Raw genomic sequence first — 12,911 nt, forward strand, 5'->3', positions numbered from 1 at the left:
GTTTTGAGAGTAATAGCCCCGATCCCCTATTTACTGCTTCTCCCATATCTATTTATGCTATTGTGACTTGCCGGGAGGGTTCGTTTTAGTTTTTAGAGTGTTTTGGGACACTTAGTCCCTAAAATGGGAGCTTAAGTCTTAGGATTTTGACCGTAGTCAGAAATGTGTGAAGACGACTCCAGAATGGAGTTCCGTCAGTTCCGTTGGGTGATTTTGGACTTAGGAGCGTGTCCGAATTGTGCTTTGGAGGTCCGTAGCTTATTTAGGCTTGAATTGGCGAAAATCGAATTTTTGGAGTTTTGGACCGGTAGTGAAATTTTTGATATCGAGGTCGGATTCCAATTACGGAAGTTGGAGTAGGTCCGTAATATTGAATATGACTTGTGTACAAATTTTGGGGTCAATCGTACGTGGTTTGATAGGTTTCGGCATCGATTGTAGAATTTTGAAGTTTCAAGTTCTTTAAGTTTGAATTGGAGGGTGATTCGTGATTTTAGCGTTGTTTGATGTGATTTGAGGGCTCGACTAAGTTTGTATGGTGTTTTAGGACTTGTTGGTGTATTGGGTTGAGGTCCCGGGGGTCTCGGGTGTGTTTCGGATGGTTAACAGATCAAATTTGGTTTTGGAAGAATAGCTGAAGCTACTGCACCTGGTGTAATCGCACCGCGCAACACTGACCGCAGGTGCGAGCCCGCAGAAGCGAGCCAAGGGACGCAGGTGCAGTTTGGAAGGAAGAGGCCGGAGGTCACATGTGCGGAGGTATAACCAAATCAGCGCATCCGCAGATGCGGAAGATTGAGCGCAGAAGCGGAAGGGGCCAGGGCGTGAGTGATCGTAGAAGCAGAATAATTCCGCAGGAGCAGGCGCGGCCCATTGCTCGCAGATGCGGACCCAATCCCCGTAGGTCATTTCCGCACCTGCGATGGAAATTCCGCAGGTGCGGCGTCGCAGGTGCGACTATGGACCGCAGGTGCGAGATTTCTGGACAGAACACTTAAATGCAAGGGTTCGCGATTTTTGTTCATTTTCAACATTTTGAGCTCGGGTTTGGCGAATTCTTGAGAGCATTTAGAGGGTTTTCTTGAGGTAAGTCCCCTGTGCTTATTTTTGATCAATAATCTTGCTTCCCCATATATTTTTCCACCTAGTTAGTGTGTATTTAAGGTGGAAATTGGGAATTTTAGGCTAGGGGTTTGGAAGTTTGATTTGTGGATTTGGAGGACCATTTGGTGCCGGATTTTAGTAAATTTGATATGGTTAGACTCGTGAGTGAACGGGCTTTCGTATTTTATGACTTTTACCTGATTCAAAGATGTGGGCCCCACGGGCGATTTTTGAGTTAATTTTGGAATTTTCGTTAAAGTGTTGATTTCGTTAATTAGATGAGCCTATATTGTTGTATTTATGATATGTAATTGATTTTGGCTAGATTTGGGCCATTCGAAGCCAGATATTCGTGGGAAAGGCATTGTGACCGATTGATTGAGCTTGGTTCGAGGTAAGTGGCTTGCCTAACTTTGTGTGGGGGAAATTCCCTTTAGATTTGGAACTATTGTGATATGTGAGCGCCGTGTACGTGAGGTAACGAGAACGTACACGGGCTAGTTTTGGTAAAAACCCAATTTTCTTACTGAGGAGTAACATGTTTTCCCTGTTATTTTGAGTTATACCATTTTAATGGGTACTAATCTATTTTCATTCTTAATTGAGTTATTCCAATATGTATAGCTATCATGTTTAATCTAATACAACATGTCTACGTGTCTTAATTGTTATGTGTATTCTGTGCAATATGCTTAGTGAATTTCCTACTTCTTCCCTGACTAGTACTTAGTCTAAATCGTAAGAATTTCATGAGGTAGTTGTATTTCTATCGTTCGTGCTGCATATTTACTTTGGGTCTACGGAACGGTATTCCGGGAGATTCCCATATACTGCATATTTACTTTAAGACTACGGAACGATATTCCGGGAGATCCCCCTATACTGCATATTTACTTTGGGACTACGGAACGGTATTCCGGGAGAACCCTATGTACTGCATATTTACTTTGGGACTACGGAACGGTATTCTGGGATATCCCCCTGTATTGCATACTTACTTTGGGACTACGAAACGGTATTCCGGTAGATCCCACTGCACATTTGCGTTTGGGACTACGAGACGGTATCTCGGGAGATCCCCTGTTGTGTTTCTGTGTACTGAGTTGTTACCTTCAATGATTTTATTATTATTAAATTTCAGCCTTTATTTTATTGCGATATTACACTCTATATTATTTTATTATATATTTATCAGTAGGGCCCTGACCTGACCCCGTCACTACTCGACCGAAGTTAAGCTTGGCACTTACTGAGTACCGATTGTGGTGTACTCATGCTACTCTCTGCACATATTTTTCGTGTGCGAATCCAGGTGCACCTTATCAGCCGTACTATCAGTGAGCCGGGACAACTTTGGAGATTTCAAGGTATATCTGCCGCGTCCGCAGCCCTCGGAGTCCCCTTCTACTCTTTCTCATGTCCATTATCTTCTGTATATTCCTTGTTAGATTCTCATGTATAGAGACACTAGATTTTTTTTTCTGTAGTTTGTGATTCACAATGTTCCGGATTTTTGAAATTGTTGTGTATTTTTGAATAGTTGGTTAAATTTATATTTTTATTTCACTATTCTGCAAAATGTTAGGCTTACCTAGTTGTAGAGACTAGGTACCGTCACGATTTCACACAGAGGGGAAATTGGGCCGTGACAAGTTGGTATTAGAGCTCTAGGTTCATAGGTGTCGTGAGTCACAAACCGATTTAGTAGAGCCTCGTGGATCAGTACGGAAACATCTGTACTTATCTTCGGGAGGCTATGGAACTGTTAGGAAAATTTCACTACTTTGATTCCTTGTCGTGCGAAAATTATTGAGTTCAAAGATTCTAAACTTTTGTATTCTATTCTTGCACAGATGGTGAGGACACATACAAACGGATCTGATGACCAGGCACTCACACCCCCTACTAGTGCCGCGAGAGGCCGGGGTTGGGGTAGAGGTCAAAGACGTCCACGTGATGCAGCCAGAGCACCCGCACGAGCTGCTACAGAGGAGCCCCCAGTAGCTCCAGCTGGAGGGCAGACACCTGAGGTACCTATTTCTGCACCAGCCCTCCAGGAGACTCTAGCCCAGTTTCTGAGCATGTTCAACACCTTAGCTTAGGCTGGATTGATTCCACTTACTCCTGCCACATCTCAGGCCGGGGGAGGAGCACAGACTCCCGTCACCGGTACTCTAGAGCAGCGGGTTTAGGTCGGCCAGGTTCCATTGGTTGTACTAATGCAGTCGGTAGCTCCAGCTCAACCCGAAGTTAGGGCATCAACTTCTGAGGTGGAGCGGCTCAGACTTGAGAGGTATAAGAAGTACCACCTACCTACTTTCAGCGGATTGGCTACAGATGATGCTCAGGGTTTTCTGGAGGAGTGTCATCGTATTCTCCGTACTATGGGCGTAGCAGAGACGAGCGGGGTTTCTTTTACTACATTCCAGCTTAGAGGAGAAGCTTATCAGTGGTGGCGTGCTTATGAGCTGAGTAGTCCAGCTAAGGCAGCTTCACTTAGATAGACTCAGTTCTCGAACATGTTTTTGAGAGAGTATGTCCCTCTGAGCCACAAGGACTCATGGCGCGCGGAGTTTGAGCAGCTGCACCACGGTGCTATGACTGTGTCAGAGTATGCGGTTCGCTTCAGTGATTTAGCCCGACATGCACCGGCCTTAGTTGCCACAGTTCGAGAGAGGGTTCGACGGTTTATTGAGGGACTCCATCCCAGCATCCGGAGTAGTATGGCTAGGGAATTAGAGATGGATATTTCTTATCAGTAGGTTGTGAGTATTGCCAGGAGATTTGAGGGCATGTTTGCCCGGGATAGAGAGGAGAGGGAGGCCAAGAGGTCTCGAGAGGCTTGTTATTATTCTGGAGCTCATGCCCCAGCAGCTCGCCATGGTAGGGGTTATGTGATCCGCTCTGTTCATTCAGCTCTTCCAGCCGCCAACGGTGTTCTAGCTCCTTCTAGACCCCGGGAGCCTTATTATGAACCGCCAGTATCTAGTATGCCTCCTGTACAGGGTGTTCCTAGCGGCCAGTCTAGCAGACCTGGCCCGAGCCAGTCACAACAGCCACGCCCTCCCATGTGGTGAGGGATTGCCCCAGGATTAGGAGGGGTGCACCTTCACAGACTTCTCAGCCACAACGTGCTCCACCGGGTCCTTGGGCTATGATTACAGCACCAGCTGCCACCCCACCTGCTCAGACAGCTCGAGATAGAGGTAGAGGTCGCCCTAGAGGGGGAGGCCATGCCAGATATTATGCACTTCCTGCTCGTACAGAGGCAATTGCTTCTAATTCTCTCATTACAGGTATTATTTCTGTCATAGAGATGCGTCAGTATTATTTTACCCGGGCTCTCCATATTCTTATGTGTCCTCTTATTTTGCCCGTATTTGGGCGTATCTTGGGATTCTTTGAGTTCCCCTATTTATGTGTCTACTCATGTGGGAGATTCTCTTATTGTGGACCGCGTGTATCAGTCGTGTTTGTTTGCTCTTAGTGGTTTTGAGACTAGAGCCGATTTATTATTGCTCAACATGGTGGACTTTGATATTATTTTGGGCATGGACTGGTTGTCTCCCCATTATGCTATTCTTGATTGTCACGCTAAGATCGTGATGCTGGCTATGCCAGGTTTACCGCAATTAGATTGGAGAGGTACCTTAGAGTATACTCCCAGCAGAGTTATTTCTTTTCTTAAAGCTCAACGAATGGTTGAGAAAGGGTATGACGCGTATCTAGCTTATGTGAGAGATGTCAGAATTGATACCCCTACAGTTGAGTCAGTTCCAGTAGTGAGGGACTTCCTAGATGTGTTTTCAGCTGATCTTCCAGGCATGCTGCCCGACAAAGATATTAATTTTGGCATTGATTTGTTGCCTGGCACTCAGCCCATCTCTATTCCTCCATATCGTATGGCTTCTCCTGAGTTAAAGGAGTTGAAGGAGCAGTTGCAGGAATTGCTTGATAAGGGCTTCATTCGGCCTAGTATGTCACCTTGGGGTGCTCCTGTCTTATTTGTGAAGAAGAAGGATGGTTCTATGCGAATGTGTATTGATTACCGCCAGTTGAACAAAGTCACAGTGAAGAACATCTATCCATTGCCTCGTATTGATGACTTATTTGATAAGTTACAGGGTGCCAGAGTGTTTTCCAAGATTGACTTACGTTTAGGATATCATCAGTTGAAGATTCGGGAGCAAGATATCCCGAAGACGGCTTTCAGGACGAGATATAGTCATTATGAGTTTCTTGTTATGTCTTTTGGGCTGATCAATGCCCCATCAGCTTTTATGCACTTGATGCACAGTGTATTCCGGCCTTATCTTGACTCATTCATCATTGTATTTATTGACGACATTCTGGTATACTCCCGAAGCTGGGAGGATCATGAGCAGCACCTGAGGACTGCACTTCATACCTTAAGAGAAAAGAAGTTATATGCAAAATTTTCAAAGTGTTAGTTTTGGCTAAACTCAGTGGCATTCTTGGATCATATACAAGTGAGGGGATCCATGTAGATTCGAAGAAGATTGAAGCAGTGCATAGTTTGCCCAGACCGTCCTATGCTACAAAGATCCGAAATTTTCTTGGTTTAGCAGGGTATTACCGTCGCTTTGTAGAGGGATTCTCATCTATTGCTGCACCTATGAACAGGCTGACCCAGAAGGGTGCTCCATTCAGGTGGACACAGGAATGTGAGGAGAGCTTTCAGAAGCTCAAGACAGCTTTGACTACAGCCCTAGTATTGGTATTACCTACAGGTTCAGGGACTTATATTGTATGTTGTGATGCATCGCGGATTGGTCTCGGCGCGATGTTGATGTAGGATGGTAGGGTGATTGCCTACGCGTCCAGACAACTGAAGGTGCACGAAAAGAACTATCATGTCCACGACCTTGATTTAGCAGCTATTGTTCATGCCTTGAAGATATGGCAGCACTATTTGTACGGTGTTCCTTGTGAGATATACACCGATCATCGGAGTTTGCAGCATCTGTTTAAGCAGAAAGATCTTAACTTACGTCAGCGGAGGTGGTTGGAGCTACTTAAGGATTATGATATCACTATTTTGTACCACCCTGGGAAGGCCAATGTGGTGGCCGATGCTTTGAGTCATCGGGCAGAGAGTTTGGAGAGCTTAGCATATCTACCAGCAGCAGAGAGACCATTGGCGTTGGATGTTCAGGCCTTAGCCAGCCAGTTTGTGAGATTAGATATTTCTGAGCCGAGTCGAGTATTGGCTTGTGTGGTCTCTCGGTCTTCTCTTAATGATTGTATCAGGGAGCGTCAGTATGATGACCCCCATCTGCTTGTCCTTAAGGACACGGTCCATCACGGTGATGCTAAGGAGGTCACTATTGGAGATGATGGTGCATTAAGGATGCAGAGCAGGCTATGTGTGCCAAATGTAGATGGTTTACGTGAGTTGATTCTCCAGGAGGCTCACAGTTCACGATACTCTATTCATTCGGGTGCCGCAAAGATGTATCAAGACTTGAAACAACATTAATGGTGGATGAGAATGAAGAAGAACATAGTAGAGTATGTGGCTCGATGTCTAAATTGCCAAAAGGTAAAATATGAGCATCAACGACCAGGTGGATTGCTTCAGAAGTTAGAGATTCCGGAGTGAAAATGGGAGCGGATCACTATGGATTTTGTGGTTGGACTCAGCGGAGGTTTGATGCAGTTTGGGTGATTGTGGATAGGTTGACCAAGTCGGCTCATTTCATTCCTGTGATGACTACCTATTTTTCCGAGCAGCTAGCTCGAATATACATCTGTGAGATTGTCATGCTTCATGGCATACTAGTATCTATTATCTCTAACCAGGGTATGCAGTTTACATCACGATTCTGGAGAGCTGTACAACATGAGTTGGGTACTCGGGTTGAGTTGAGCACAACATTTCACCCTTAGATGGACGGGCAGTCCGAGCGCACTATTCAGATATTAGAGGATATGTTCTGTGCGTGTGTGATAGATTTTGGGGGTGCTTGGGACCAGTTCTTGCGACTTGCAGAGTTTACTTACAACAACAGTTATCAGTCCAACATTCAGATGGCACCATATGAGGCTCTGTATGGTAGGCGGTGTCGGTCCCCAGTGGGTTGGTTCGAGCCCGGCGAAGCCAAATTATTGGGTACGGACTTGGTTCAGGATGCCTTGGAAAAGGTGAAGGTGATTCAGGATAGACTACGCACAGCCTAGTCCATACAGAAAAGTTATGCGGACCGGAAGGTTCGCGATGTGGCATTCATGGTTGGAGAGCGAGTCTTGCTCCGGGTTTCGCCTATGAAGGGTGTTATGAGGTTTGGAAAGAAGGGCAAGCTGATCCCAAGGTTCATTGTCCATTTGAGGTGTTGCGTCGAGTTGGGGAGGTTGCTTATGAGCTTGCCTTGCCTCCCAGTCTAGCAGGAGTTCATCCGATATTCCACGTTTCTATGCTCCGAAATTATCACAGCGATCTGTCTCATGTGTTGGATTTCAGCTCAGTCCAGTTGGACAATGATCTATTTTATGTTGAGGAGCCAGTGGCTATTTTAGACAGGCAGGTCAGAAAGCTAAGATCAAAGAACATTGCTTCCGTGAAGGTTCATTGAAAGGGGCAGCCGGTCGAGGAGGCGACTTGGGAGACCGAGAATGTTATGCGCAGCCGTTACTATCACCTTTTCACCACTTCAGGTATGTCTTTATGCTCGTTCGAGGACGAACGATTATTTTTAGAGGGAAAGGATGTAACGACTCGGCCGGTCATTTTGAGAGTAATAGCCCTGATCCCCTATTTACTGCTTCTCCCATATCTATTTCTACTTTTGTGACTTGCCGGGAGAGTTCGTTTTAGTTTTTAGAGTGTTTTGGGACACTTAGTCCCTAAAAAGGGAGCTTAAGTCTTAGGATTTTGACCGTAGTCAGAACTGTGTGAAGACGACTCCGGAATAGAGTTCCGTCGATTTCGTTAGCTCCGTTAGGTAATTTTGGACTTAGGGGCGTGTCCGGATTGTGTTTTGAAGGTCCGTAGCTTATTTAGGCTTGAATTGGCGAAAATTGAATTTTTGGAGTTTTGGACCGGTAGTGAAATTTTTGATTTCAAGGTTGGATTTCGGTTCTGGAAGTTGGCATAGGTCCGTAATGTTGAATGTGATTTGTGTGCAAAATTTGGGGTCAATCGGACGTGGTTTGATAGGTTTCGGCATCGGTTGTAGAATTTTGAAGTTTCAAGTTCTTTAAGTTTGAATTGGAGGGTGATTCGTGATTTTAGCGTTGTTTGATGTGATTTGAAGGCTCGACTAAGTCTGTATGATTTTTTAGGACTTGTTGGTATATTGGGTTGAGGTCCCGGGGGTCTCGGGTGTGTTTCGGATGGTTAACGGATCAAATTTGGTTTTGGAAGAATAGCTGAAGCTGCTACACCTGGTGTAATCGCACCTGCGCAACACTGACCGTAGGTGTGAGCCCGCAGAAGCGAGCCAAGGGACGCAGGTGCGGTTTGGAAGGAAGAGGCCAGAGGTCGCAGGTGCGGAGGTATAACCGCATTTGCGCATCCGCAGATGCGTAAGATTGAGCGCAAAATCGGAAGGGGCCAGGGCGATGGAAATTCCGTAGGTGCGACTATGGACCGCACGTGCGAGATTTCTGGACAGAACACTTAAATGCAAGGGTTCACGATTTTTGCTCATTTTCAACATTTTGAGCTCGAGTTTGGCGATTTCTTGAGAGCATTTAGAGGAGTTTCTTGAGGTGAGGCCCCTGTGCTTATTTTTTATCAAGAATCTTGCTTCCCCATGTATTTTCCCACCTAGTTAGTGTGTATTTAAGGTGGAAATTGGGAATTTGAAGCTAGGGGTTTGGAAGTTTGATTTGTGGATTTGGAGGACCATTTGGTGTCGGATTTTAGTAAATTTGATACAGTTAGACTCGTGAGTGAGCGGGCTTTCGTATTTTATGACTTTTACCCGATTCAGAGACGTGGGCCCTACGGATAATTTTTGAGTTAATTTCAGAATTTTCGTTAAAATGTTGATTTCGTTAATTAGATGAGCATATATTGTTGTATTTATGATATGTAATTGCTTTTGGTTAGATTAGGGCCATTCGAAACCGGATATTCGTGGGAAAGGCATTGTGACCGATTGATTGAGCTTGGTTCGAGGTAAGTGGCTTGCCTAACTTTGTATGGGGGAAATCCTCTTAAGATTTGAAACTATTGTGATATGTGAGTGCCGTGTACGTGAGGTAACGAGAACGTACACGGGCTAGTTGTGGTAAAAACCCAATTTTCTTACTGAGCAGTAACATATTTTCCCTGTTATTTTGAGTTATACCATTTTAATGGGTACTAATCTATTTTCATTCTTAATTGAGTTATTCCAATATGTGTAGCTATCATGTTTAGTCTAATACAATATGTCTACGTGTCTTAATTGTTATGTGTATTCTGTGCAACATGCTTAGTGAATTTCCTACTTCTTCCCTGACTGGTACTTAGTCTAAATCGTAAGAATTTCATGATGTAGTTGTATTTCTATCGTTCGCGCTGCATATTTACTTTGGGTCTACGGAACGGTATTCCGGGAGATCCCCATATACTGCATATTTACTTTGGGACTACGGAATGATATTCCGGGAGATCCCCCTATACTGCATATTTACTTTGGGACTACGGAACGGTATTCCGGGAGATCCCTATGTACTACATATTTACTTTGGGACTACGGAACGGTATTCTGGGAGATCCCCCTGTATTGCATACTTACTTTGGGACTACAAAACGGTATTCCGGGAGATCTCACTGTACTGCATATTTACTTTGGGACTACGGAACGGTATTTCGGGATATCCCTCTGTATTGCATATTTACTTTGGGACTACAGAATGGTATTCCGGGATATCCCCCTGCACATTTGCGTTTGGGACTACGAGACGGTATCTCGGAAGATCCCTTGTTGTGTTTCTGTGTACTGCGTTGTTACCTTCTATGATTTCGTTGTTGTTAAATTTCAGTCTTTATTTTATTGCGGTATTACACTCTATATTGTTTTATTATATATTTACCAGTATGGCCCTGACCTGACCTCATCACTACTCGACCAAGTTTAGGCTTGGCACTTATTGGGTACCGATTGTGGTGTACTCATGCTACTCTTTGCACATGTTTTTCGTGTGCAAATTCAGGTGCACTTTATCAGCCGCACTATCAGTGAGCAGGGACAGCTTTGGAGACTTCAAGGTATATCTGCCGCGTCCGCAGACCTCGGAGTCCCCTTCTATTCTTTCTTATGTCCATTATCTTCTGTATTTTCCTTGTTAGATTCTGATGTATAAAGACACTAGATTTTTCCTTCTGTAGTTTGTGATTCACGATGTTCCGGGTTTTGGAATTTGTTGTGTATTTTTAAATAGTTGGTTAAATTTATATTTTTATTTTACTATTCCGCAAAATGTTAGGCTTACCTAGTTGTAGAGACTAGGTACCGTCACGATGTCACACGGAGGGGAATTGGGTCTTGACAAGTTGGTATCAAAGCTCTAGGTTCATAGGTGTCATGAGTCACAAACCAGTTTAGTAGAGTCTCGTGGATCGGTACAGAGACGTCTGCTAAAAAAAGGATGCTAAAAAAAAGCTGCCACATCCAAGTGGGTGATGTCAAATTTATTGACATAGACAAAATTAGCTTCAGGGCCTTTATTCTTTAGAGATGCTTGATAAAGCTCAAATAGAGAGAATCTTTTATAAAAAGTCTATTCTTATCTAATGAATGTCACATACCCCACATCATTATCTCTTTTTCTATATATATGAGACATACCCCTAATACACATAATAGTACAAGTGCAGAGAATATCCGCTAGAATATTCTCATTAATATCCCATTTTGAAAACTAGCCGTTACCACTCTGCAAATGGTGCGTTTTGGTATGCGATAAATATTTGCCCAAATGCCCTTTTTCACCGTAATGATAATATTCAGTTTCTGAACCATTTGCCTTTGGCCCATTCCACTTTTGGTGGTTATTTTTCTTTGGGGGTGATTAACACCAGAAAAATTTCTTCCTTGGCCACGGCTACGACCACGACCACGAACAGGGCCACAACCTTTTCCACGCTTAGAATAATGGGAATACATCTCATTCACTTCTGGCAATGGTGTAGACCCAGTGATTTGATTTTCGTGATTTCTCATGAGCAAGTCGTTGTTTCGTTCAGCCACAAGGAGAAGAGAAATCAATTCAGAATACTTCTTGAAACCTTTCTCTCGGTACTGTTGTTGCAAGACCATATTGGAGGCATGAAACGTTGTGAACGTTTTTCAAGCATATCATAGTCAGTGATAGTATCTCCATAGAGTTTCAATTTAGAAGTAATTCTGAACATCGCATAATTATATTCAAAAACAGACTTAAAGTCTTGGAGCCTTAGATGAGCCCAATCATATTGTGCTTGTAGAAGAGTGACCAACTTTAAGTTGTCATATCTTTCCTTTAAGCCATTTCACAAAACAAATGGATCTTTGACTGTGAGATATTCTATCTTCAACCCTTCATCAAGATGATGGCGCAAGAAAATCAAGGCCTTAACACAATTTTGGGTAGATGCTTTATTTTTGTCTTTAATGGCGTCTCCAAGACCCATTATATCTAAATGGATTTCAGCATCCAACACCCATGTCATATAGTTCTTGTCCGAAATTTCAAGGGCAACAGACTTTCTTTTCATAATATCAGTCATAATTAAAAGAGAAGAAAAATTATACCTTAGTCTTCTCAAAGAGCTTCTTGAGACGGTAGAGTTTCGTGCTGATAACGTGTTATAAAATATAACTCAAATTAAGTAACAATATAGAATAAGAAAAAACAAGCGAAGAGATATATAGAGAAAGAGAGAAGATATTCTTATTTTTTCTTCAATTGTGTATATTTTTCTATCTATTACAAGGCTTTTATATAGGCATGAAAAGTGAAGAAAATATGTCATTAAGCATTTGAGATGAAGATCATAGAGGAAGAGTAGACATCCACCATAATTTGATATTTCTTATAATATTTTTTTTATTTGAAATATGTAAAAATATGCAGAACATAAAAATTATTTAGATTTATCTTATATAAATCATTTTCTAAGCTCCAACTACGAAACTATCCTTTTCGAAAACTTGCTGATATAAGAATTAAGTTTTGTGTGGAAAAAGAATTAGGGCTTGTTTGTCCATAAAAAAATGATTACCTTTTTTAAAAAAAGAAATTCACTTTTTTCCGGCCATGAAATTTTCGATTTTTACTTGAACATGAATTTCAAAATATTTGGAAAAGTAGATAAACTCCAAAAAGCTATTTTTACAAATTTTCACTTCAGATTACTCACAAAAATTCAGAAACAGCACAAATTTATATTCACGTCCAAACATAACTCTAATTTTCAAATGCTATTTTCACTTAAAAAATTTATTTTTTACCGAAATTTTACAATTCTTATGTCCGAACGCCTAACTAAACTGATTCAAACTAAAATTTGATTTGCAAGGTTGGGATAATCCATGAAGGTTGAATATCTTATTTGCTTTCTTCTGTATTTTCATTTGATTTATTTTCTTGACAACCGTTCTCTTATTGTCTGTATACTATATCCCTTCAAAAACAGGAAAAAAACAACTTTATTGCCTTTCTGCTTACTTTTGTTATGAATAATATTAAAATATGGCTATATATATGCAATGTTGTGTGTTAGGGTTGTACTTTTGTGCAAATCTCTTCATTATTTATCAGTGTCCCTTCTTTTGTATGGCTAAGTCTAGCAACAACAAAAAAAGGTTTATATA

The sequence above is a fragment of the Nicotiana tomentosiformis genome, chromosome 6 (genome assembly GCF_000390325.3).
Source record: "Nicotiana tomentosiformis chromosome 6, ASM39032v3, whole genome shotgun sequence".
Classification (NCBI taxonomy): Eukaryota; Viridiplantae; Streptophyta; class Magnoliopsida; order Solanales; family Solanaceae; genus Nicotiana; species Nicotiana tomentosiformis.